Source organism: Pteropus medius, unplaced genomic scaffold (genome assembly GCF_902729225.1).
Source record: "Pteropus medius unplaced genomic scaffold, Ma_sr-lr_union100, whole genome shotgun sequence".
Lineage (NCBI taxonomy): Eukaryota > Metazoa > Chordata > Mammalia > Chiroptera > Pteropodidae > Pteropus > Pteropus medius.
Window position 1 is genome coordinate 21,928,381 of NW_024344370.1, and position 11,505 is coordinate 21,939,885.

The following is an 11,505-nucleotide window of genomic DNA, read 5'->3' on the forward strand; positions in this document are numbered from 1 at the left end:
AGAAAATCGTTTTAAAAATACTAGCTGAACATAAATTAAAGGAATGGATATTTCAGTGACTACAACAAGAAAGAATACAGTCTTGACAAAAATAGTCTGGGAGATTCACTAAATCAAAAGAATATTGCAACTTTCAACAATCAAAACAGCAACTAAAAACACTTGAGATATGAATATCTCTGATATGTATAGTTACTGCATCATAATTTTCAAATACATAACTTTTAACACAAAATCACCAAGCATATATTGAAAGCAACCATTTCTGAGAAAGTCCAGCAATTAGACATGATAGAAAAACAGTGTACATCAACTATAATAAATATGCTCAAAAGAACTATGTACAAAGAAATAAAGGATCCAAGAAAATAATATATGAAAACATATTTCAATAAAGAGATACAAATTATAAAAAGAAACAACATAAAAATTCTAGAGCTGAAAAATACAATAACTGAAATTTTAAAAAAAATTGCTAGATGGATTCAAGAAAATTTCCACGAGCAGAAAAAACAGTCATTTTACTGGAAGATAAGACAAATGAAACTATATAGTATCAGGAACAGAGATAAAGGCTGAAGAAAAGTAACTACATTATAAGACACCTGTGAGACATTATCAAGAGGACCAACATATTATACATAATGATATTTTTAGGTGTAAAAAAGCCATAAAGAGCAAAGAAAATATTTGAAGAAATAATGATTCCCAAACTCCTAAATTTAATAAAAGATATGAATATACAATTCAAAGAGGCTCAACAATTTCTAAACAGAATAAACTTTGAAAGACAGAAAATTAAACACATTGTAATCAAAGTGTCAAAAGTCAAAACAAAAGAACATATATACAATGGAATATTATTCAGCCATAAGAAAATATAAAATATTGCCATTTGCGACAACATGGATAGATCTTGAGATTATCATGCTAAGCAAAATAAGTCAGACAGAAAAATCTGAGAACCATATGATTTCACTTATATGTGGAATATAAAACTGAAAGAAACAAACTAAGAAGACAAACAAATTCATAGACAGACAATTTAGTAGTTACCAGAGGAAAAATGGTGGGGGTGGGAGGTGGAAGAAAGGTAAGGTTAAAGGGGGTCAAATATATGGTGATGGTATATTTGACTTTGGATGGTGAACACAGTGCAATATGCAGATGATGTATTATCAAATTGTATACTTGAAACCTGCATAATTTTATTAACTGATGTCACACCAATGAATTTAATTTTAAAATATCAAAGCAAAAAAGAATCTTAAAAGTAGCAAGAGAGAAGCAATTCATCAAGTACAAGAAAATCTCAGTAATATTAAGTCATTTTGTTATCAAAAATAATGGAGGCTAGAAAGCAGTGAGAAGACTTATTTAAAAAGTATACACACATGAATTTTAGAAGGACATCAAAACATAAAGCAGTAGAAATTAATAAAGAGAATAAATAAATAATGGAAGAAATGCATAACGGAAAAGTGAGGTCATACAGAAAAGAAATAGCAAAATGGCTGAGAAAAGTTATTTCTTATGAGTAATTTCTTTAAATGTGATGGATTAAACTATCCAATCAAAGATTAGTAAAATATATTAAAAAAACATGATTTCCTATATTCTGTCTACAAGAGGCCACTTTAAATCTAGAGACACAAATAGGTTGAAAGGAAAAAAAAATGGAAAAACATAGTCCATGGAAATTGTAAGCAAAAGAGAACTGGAATAAACTGGAATGACTATACTAATAACTAACAAAATAGACCTTAACTCAAAACTGTTACAAAAGACAAAAAGAATCTTATATCTTGATAAAAGGGTCTATCCCGTAAAAGGATATATTATAACTATATGCCCACCAAAAAAAGCACAGCCCCAAAATATTTGAATAAATAATTAAAAGATTGGAAAGAATTAATAAAAATTTTTAAGATAATAGCTGAAAAATGTAATACCCTACTTTCATATGGACATCTAGACAAAAGATCACTGAAGAAATAATAGAGAGAAATAATACTAGAAACAAATTAGACCTAAGATATATTTATAAAACACTCCACCTAACAGTAGTAGAATACATATTCCTCTAAAGAGTACATAGAATATTCTCTAGGAGAGACAATATATTATGACACAAATCAAGTCTCAGTAAATTTTAAAAGATTAAATGACACAAAGCATCTTCTCCAACTAAAATGAAATGATACTAGAAAACAATGACAAGAAACATACAAACTTATGATAATTATTAAAAAAAATTAAACAGAGTCAAAAATGAAATTATAAAGGTTATTAGAAAATACATGGAGAGAAATGACAAAAAGTCCACATACTAAAACTGATAGACTGCAGCAAAAACAAGTGAGTAAATTTATAACAGTACATGCATACATTAACAAAGAAAGACCTCAAATGATCTAGCTACAAACTTTAAGTAACCAGAATAAAAAGAGCAAACTAAATCCCAAACTAGCAGATTGGAATGTAACAATCAAGGTAAGAATGTATACAAATAAAATAGAGTATTTAAAGACAACGTAGTGAGAGACCGCAAAATGGCAGAATAGGAAGTCACGGCAACACTTTTATCACAAAAACACAGATGAAACAATGATATTTGAGCTAACGTGTTTAAATGAGAAGTATAGATTTTAGTTAAGAATTTGCAACATCTCAGAAGAGAATAAAGTTTAGTAAAACTTCTTTGAAGTGGGTAAAAAAAAAATTAAAAATCTATGTTAACCTTTTCCCCAAGCATGCACAGGCCAGTGCCCAGAAAGATCCACATACCCACAATCTTTCCTGAGGAAAGAATGAGTAAAGTGTCAATCTGCCAACCCCAGTCTTTCAGAGTCCAGTTGTGAGACCTACTTTCATCTCTTATCATTCAGAGTGCAGAGGCAACTAACACAGTTAGAATGCCTTGGGGAAGCTAAAGAAAAAAAAAACAGGAGCAGGGGCTCTCAAAAGCCTGCATGGTCCTGTGGGATGTGGAAAATAGGCACATTCCTGAGACTTCTCTTCCAAGTGAATTGGAGGGGTACCTTTTTTCTTGCCATTCAAGTGCACCGCTCTAGAGAAAAGGAAGAAGCATCTCTCAATGGACTGCATGGCTCTGTGATATTGAAAGAAGATGGCCAATCCTCAGACTTTTTTTTTTCAGGAGAAGGGAGAAAAGTGGATCTATACACAGTCTCCTGGTATTTGAGTACACTCCTCTAGGAAAAAGGAGCAAGTGGCCCTAAGCAGTCAGCTCATCTCTGTGGGATTCAGATAAGATGAAAAATACTAAAACTTCTTCAGGAGGAAGGTGGAAGTCCATTTGCATTCAGCTTCCTGGCATTTCAGTGCACTGTTTTGGAGGAAAAGGGCAGGCAACTCTCAGCAGCCTGCACTTCTCTGCAGAACTGAGAGAAAGTGCACAATACTAGGATATTCCTTTCAGAAGTGGGATTTTGCATCAAACCTCCCGGCATTTCCATGTATTCTCAGAAGGAAAGAAGGTGGACTTATTTTGGACAGCATGAATTGCTGAAACTGCAAGAAGGTGCAAAACTCTAAAACTTCTTTACTAGAAAGAAAGAGAGAAGTAGAAAATGCACATCCTCATAAAACTTTTTGGAAGCTTGGAATCTCTATCTAGGCTAATTACTAAAGGTATTTTACTGCCAAAACTGGTCTATGAAGAAAAAAGGTGGCTGCTTCTTCAAATTTCCAGACAAAAGGAAAAGCTACTAGAAATCAAAAGAATCAGGAAAATATGACACTACTAAAAGAACAAAATAAATCTTCAGGGACTGACACTAAAAAAGATTGATGAACTACCTGAATAAGAATTCAAAATAATTAACTTAAAGATGTTAAATGAAATAGAAGAGAACAAATATAGATAACTAAATGAAACCAGAGAAATGATATATAAACAAAATGAGAATATCAACAATAAAAAATAGAAATTATAAAAAAGAAACTAACGATAACACTGGAGTTGAAGAATACATAACTTTACTGCAAAATTTAAGAGAGGTTCAACAGAATACTTGATCAAATAGAAAAAAAAAGAATCAGCTGACTTAAAGACAGGCCAATTGAAATTATCTAGTTAGAGGATAACAAAGAAAAAAATGAAAAAAATATGAAGAATGCCTACAAATCTTATGGACCACAATCAAATGAACCATTATATTCAAAGGGATTCCAGAAAAAAAAAAAAAGAAGGAAATAAAGTACCAAGAAGCTTATTTAAGTTAAAAAAAAAAAAATGGCAGAGAAGTGTTCAAGAAGACCCTGAACTTATCTCCTTCCACAAACTCGCCAAATCTATAGCTAAATATGGATCATTTCTTTTTGAAAAATATCTGAAAACTAGACGAACAACTCCTTCACCACAAAAAAATAAAATAAAAGAACCATATCAAAGTGAGTAGAAGAGGTAGAGACATGCTCTCACCAAAAGAAAAAAAATGCAGCTGGTACAGCAACACACAGTAAGGAGGGATCTCGCAGGTCTGGCAATTCTCCCAAAGGAGCAAGCAGTTTTTGCCCCACATCAAGCACCCCAAGCCTTGCGATCTTTACTGGAGCACAAACCCCCAAAATGTTTGGCTTAGAAAACCAATGGGACTGATGTCCAAGAGACGCAAAGGATTATGGGAAACTTAGATTCTTCAGTTAAAGACATCACATATAGTCTCACTTGCCCAAGGACCCAGTGAAAAAGAATTCTGAAAAGCATCCAGACTATATGTGAAGAAGATTCATTTGATAATCTTAAAGCAGCTCCTGGGGTGGGGAGTGGCATTGGACGGTTGAAAATCTCTCCGAGGACAAAGTTACTGGAAGATACAATTTTTGCATTTACTGTCCACACTGAATAGCACAGGTGGGCAAGCTTGGGTGCAGCACCCTGCTACTGCTTTGCTAAAACAGGCAGAGGCAAGTAGTCATGGCACTATCTCATTGCCTTGATGAGGTCAGAGAGCATGGGTTGTTGCAGCTCTCTCTCACTCCCTGGCTAGGGCCTGAAAAAGCAAGTGATCAAAGCATTCTTTCACTCTCTTCCTAAATCTAATGCATCTACGTGCACAGACAATACAATCTCCTGCATCATCGCTGAACCCCATGGGTGCATGGATTTAAAACATTTCCCTGCTATCTTGATGTAGAAGGCAAGAGAGTCCTGCCCCCCTACATGCTCCACCTGCCTTACTAAAGCCAGAAGATATGTGTAATCCACTCAGATGACACCCTTTGATCACCTGGCCATGGTGGCCAAGGGGGCTGTTGCTTCTGGGCTCCAAGAAACTGTAAAAATCAGAAAGGCAGTTCTTGGCAGGCTATGATCCTCAGAGTACTGCACGAACAGCCAGCTGAAGCAACTGAAGTACAACCCCTGTCTCTCTGTTATATAAAGAACTATTCACTTATCTTGGAGCCTCAGCCTGTGAGAAGGGCTTCAAATTTCCCAACACATCTAGAGGCTATGGAGGTTCTCCCAGGGAACATAAGTAGGGAGACATCATCGTTGTGCATCCTTTGGCCTCACCTCAGCTTAATGATACATCCAAGAAAGGAGCTTATACATATATCTAGAGCCTTGATTTTTTTTCAACTGTTGCTGATGGACACCTCCAGATCTCCTGGTTTAGAGAACAGCAGTTTATGATGGCAGCTCCACAGGACTGTACATATTCTAATACTTTAAAGTAAGCTGCCTGAGAGTCTGGCTTCCACACAGCCTGAAACTAGGTACTGAATGACATTCTTTACCTTAGAACACTAAAAGATCTTGGCACACCCTCAACAGTAGAGACTTATGAGAAGAAGTCAGGCTGTTTAGAAAATCACAGAAGTTTGAGAGACAAACAAGAGCTAGAGCAAGATTGAAAGATAAGATTGATTACCTACACAAGGGCACTTCTTCAAAACTAAGAAAGTAACAATTTTATATAATACATAGAAACAAGCACATTTATTCAGCAGAATGAGGAAAGACTTAAATGTATTTCAAACAAAAGTAGAAGACAAAAACCTTAGAAAATGACAATAATACAGAAATAAGTAATCTATCTGACAAAACATTCAAAATAATGGTCATAAAGAAGATCATCAAATTCTAGAGAAGAATGGATGTATGAATATATTGAAAAAGATAAAGAGATAAAATATATAAGACAGTATCAAACAGAACTCACAGAGATAAAGAATATAATAACTGACCTGAAAAATGCCCTAGATTTCAATATCAGACTGTATACAGCAGAAGAATGGAAAAGTGAACTGGAAGATAAAGCTTTTGTAATTCACACAAACAGCAACAACATAAAAAGTTATAAAAAGTGAAAATGGCTTAAAATACCTATGGGACAATATTGAGAATAATAACATTCACAATACAAGGGTCCCATCAGAAGAAGAGATAGACAAAGGGACAGAAAACTCATTTGAAGAAGTAATGACTATAAATGTTCCTAACTTGGGGGGAGGAGGCAATTATCCAGGTCCAGAAAGCCTAGAGTTTTTCAAGTAAGATAAATAAAAACAATCCTCACAAAGACACATTATAATTAAATTTTCAACATTTAAAGATAAAGAGAGAATCTTAAAATCAGTAAGAAAAAAAAAACAACTTGCTACATAAAAGGAAACCCCCATAAAGCTATCAGCAGATTATTTAGCAGAAACTTTGCAGGCCAGAAAAAAATGACATGACATATTTAATGTGTTAAAAGAGAGAAAAACAACAACAACAACAACAAAACTTTCCAACAAAGAATACTCTATCTACATAATAAAATTATAATTAAAAGTTAAAGGAGCGATAGAGTTTTCCAGACAAGTAAATGCTAAAAAAAAATTATCACCACTAAACCAACCATGTAAGAAATGTTAAAGGGACTTCTCTAAATAAATGTATCTAATTATTAACAAAAATTATTCATAACTGAAAATCTCGCTGGTAAAGGTAAAAATAAAATTAAAATAGTGGATTAATCACTTATAAAGCTAGTATAAAGTTTAAAGACAAAAGTAGTAAAATTAACTAAAACTACAATAATTATTTAAAAAATATATAAAATATACTTATGTAAAATGTGACATTGAAAAGGTTAAATAAGTCTACGGCCATGCTACCCTGAACAAGCCCAATCTCGTCTGATCTCAGAAGCTAATCAGGGTTGGGCCTGGTTAGTACTTAGATGCGAGATCATCCAGGAAGACCAGGTGCCGTAGGCATAAAAAATAAATTAAAAATAATAAATAATAAGGGATTGTAAGCTGACAAGGTCCTTGCAATCTGTGAGGTCAACCAAGGGTTGCCCTGCCAAAAAAAAAATAAAAAAATAAAAAAATAAAATAAGTATGTGGGGAGTAAAAATGTACAGCTTTGGAATGTGTTTAAATTTAAGTTATCCACAAGGTAGCAGAAAATACCCGATTAGAACAGCAGATAGAAAAAAATAATTAAAAAATGAGACTATTTTAAGAAACCTCTGGGACAACATTAAATGTAACAACATTCTCATTACAGATGTTGAAGAGAGAGGAAAAGTGACTGAGAACCTATTTGAAGAAATAATGACTGAAAATTTCCCTAACCTGGTGAAGGAAATAGACATACAAGTCCAAGAAGCACAGAGAGTCCCAAATAAGATAAATCAGAAGAGGCCCACACCAAGACACATGATAATTAAAATTCTAAAAGATAGAGACAAAGAGAGAATCTTAAAAGCAGCAAGAGAAAAGCAGTTAGTTACCTACAAGGGTGCTTCCATAAGACTGTCAGTTTTTTCCTCAACAGAAAATTTGCAGGCCAGAAGGGATTGGCAGGAAATATTCAAAGTGATGGGAACCCAGGACCTACAATCAAGATTACTCTACCCAGAAAAGCTCATTTAGAATCAAAGGACTAATAAAGATCTTCCCAAACAACACAAAAAAGCTAAAGGAGTTCATTATCGCCAAACCAGTATTACAAGAAATGTTAAAGGGACTTTTTTAAGAGGAAAAAGATGGTGGTGGGGGAGAACAACAATATGTATGCCCTTTACCTAAATGCACTAAAAGGAAGCATTTATCTTCTTTATTTTTAACAATTAAAGTGACTTTTGATAGATGATTGGATAAAGAAGATGTGGTACATACATACAATGGAATACTACTCAGCCATAAGAAAATATGCAATATTTCCATTTGTGACAACATAGATGGATCTTGAGATTATCATGCTAAGTGAATTAACTCAGATAGAAAAACTTGAGCCTATGTGACTTCACTCTTATGTGGAATACAAAACTTAAAGCAACAAACAAACATAACAAACAAACAGAAATTCATGGTGTCAGTGGAATAGAGGTTACCAGAGGAAAAGGGAGAGTGGTTGTAGATGGGGTAAATAGAGTCAAATATTTGGTGATAGAAGTAAATTTAGCTTTGGGTGGTGAACACACAATGCAATATACATATGAGGTATCATGGAATTGTATTCTTGAAACTTATTTGATTTTATTAACCAATGTAATGCAATAATTTTACTAAAATAATATTAAAATTTAAAATTAAATAAATAAATAAAATAGTCAAGTGTATAAGATAAAACTAGACAGATTTATGGTTGCCAGGGAAAGCATGGAGGGATATATGTAAGGTTGTTCAATAAATATAGTTACAGTTACATAAGATGAGCTAGTTTCAGAAATCTACTGATCTGCTGCTCTTATTTTGAATCCTGCAATATTACATAATTCATTCATTAGTTTTAACAGTTTCTCAATGGAGCATATGGGATTTTCTATATAATATGTTATGTCATCTACAGAGAGAGAATGTTTTACTTTTTCCTTTACAATTGGATGCCTTTTATTTCTGTGTCATGCCTAATTGTTTTGGTTAGGGCTTCCGAGTGATATGTTAAATAGAAGTGAGAATGAACATTCTTGTCTTGTTCCAAATATTAGAAAAAAGCTTTTAGTTTTTTGTAATTAATCATGATGCTTTTTGTAAACTTTTCACATATGGAATTTATAGTGTTGAGGTAAGTTCGTTTTATATTTAATTTACTGACAGTTTTTTTTTTATCATAAAAGCATGCTGAATTCTGTCAAATGCTGTTTCTACATCTATTGAATCAATCATGTGATTTTCATTCTTCATTCTGTTAATGTACTGTAGCACATTGATTAATTTGCTTATGTTGAAATCTTCCTGATTCCCAAGTCCCATTTGCTTATGGTATATTAACCTTTCAAAGTGTTTCTAAATTCTGTTTGCTAATATTTTGAGGATTTTTGCATACATGTTTCTTAGAAGCATTCATTTTTAGTTTTCTTTATTGTGATTTTTGTGTCTGTCTTAAGTGCAGGGTAATGCTGGCCCCATATTATGAATTTAGAAGTGTTTATTTTTTGGATGAATTTAAAAAAGATTGGTATTCATTCACTTTTAAAAGTATGACAGATTTTATCTGTGAAGCCATCTGGTCCTGGGCTTTTCTTTTGAGGTAGAGTTTTCATTACTGATTAAATTTACCAATTTGTTATTGATGTGTAAGAGATTTATAATTCTTCTTGATTTAGTCTCAGTAGGTTTTATATTGTTAGAAATTTATCCACTTTTTTAAGTTGGTCAATTTGTTGGCATATAATTGTTCATAAGTCATATATATATATATATATATATTTATTTCTGTGTAATCAGTTATAATGTCTCCTTTTTAGTTCTAATTTTAGAAATTTTTCCTTATTTTTTTTTATTTTTCATCTGAGTAAGTTTGTTTTATTTTCATAAAATCATCTATACTTAGATTTTTCTACACATTTTTTATTCTCTATTTGACATATATGTTCTAATCTTTATTATTTTTTTTCTTTTTACAAATATTGGGCATTGTTTTTCTTTTTCTACTTTATTGAAGTGTTAGGTTGCTTATTTGAATTTTAAAAAATTGTTTTAATTCGAGTATTTATTGTTATGTTTCCCTCTTATTGTTTTTTCTTGCTGTATTCTATAAGATTTGTTATTTTTCATTTTTATTTTCACTTTCTCAAGATATTTTCTAATTTCTGTTTTGATTTATTTTTTGACAAAGTGGTTGTATAAGAGTTTATTGTTTAATTTCCATATATTTAAGATTGCCCTTTTTTTTATTATAGATTTCTGGTTTTATGCCATCCTGATTAGAAAATATATTTGGAATGATTTCTATCTACTTTAGTCTTTTAATACTTTTTTGCGATCTAGCATGGGGTCTAACTTAGAGAATGATCCATGTTTGTTTGAACAGAATATGTATTCTCTACTGTCTGTTGGAATGTTCTGTATATGTCTGTTAAGTCCATTTGATCCATAGAATTGTTCAAATCTGCTGCTTTCTTAGTGATTTTCCATCTGGATTCTCATCTAGCCATTATGAAATGTGAAGTTTTGAAGTCTTATTATCGTATTGCTATCTGTTTCTCCCTTCACTTATGCCAATATTAGCTCTATATATTTAGGAACTCTGATGTGTGCATATCTACATATAATTATATCTTCCTCTAGAATGGATCTACTTAACATTATCTTTATCTTTTGTGACAGTATTTTACTTAAAGTTTATTTTATCTGAAGTGACAGTAGCCATTTCTGTTTTCTTTTGTTTGCCTTTTGCATAAAATAATTTTGTCCATCCCTGCACTTTCAGACCATATGTGTCCTTAAATGTAATGAGTCTCTTGCATACAGTATATTTTGGTGTCTTTTAAAAATCCTTTCAGCCACTCTGTCTTTTGACAAATTTAATCTGTCTATATTTAATTTCATTATTAACAGATAAGGAGTTATTTCTACCAGTGTGTTCACTTTTTTTGTGTGTTTTATCTTGTTCTTCTTTTCTGTTTTTGCTGTCTTTGTGATTTGATGTGTTTTTTAGTGATAAGCTTTGATTCTTTCATTTTTATCATTTGTATATCTACTACAGATTTTTAAAATTACAGTTAACATGAGGCTTGCATTGAAACTCTTATAGTGATAACAGTCTATTTTAAGCTGATAACAATTAATTTTAATCACATATGAAAGCTCTACATTTTTACTCACCCCACACATTTTGTTATTGATGTCAATGTTTACTTCTTTTATATTCTGTATCCATTAAAAATGTTTTTTATTAAAGTTAACCTTAATACTTTTTTAACTTCTACTCTTAGGTTAAAAGTGATTTATACACCTCCATTAGATATTTAGTGTTATGTATTTGTTTATATATTTACCTTTACCAGTGAGATTTTTACCTTTCTGCGCCTTTGTCTTTATATTTAATTTCTATTTCTTTCAACTTAAAGAATGTCTTTTAGCACTTCCTGTAAGACAGGTCTAGTTGTGATGCACTCCCTCAGCTTTTGTTTTTATTTGAAAATATTTACCTCTCTTTTATTTTTGAAGGACAGATTTGCTGAATAGAATATTCTTGGTTGGCAGGTTTTTTTTTTTTCACTCTAGTACTTTGATCATATCATTGCAATATGTTCT

The 11,505-nt window shown here is 32.1% G+C and overlaps 1 pseudogene; it reads left to right on the top strand.

The window, feature by feature from the left end:
* The first annotated feature begins 7,114 nt into the window (after positions 1-7,114).
* Positions 7,115-7,233, top strand: LOC120608358 (uncharacterized; annotated as a pseudogene).
* The last annotated feature ends 4,272 nt before the right edge of the window (positions 7,234-11,505 follow it).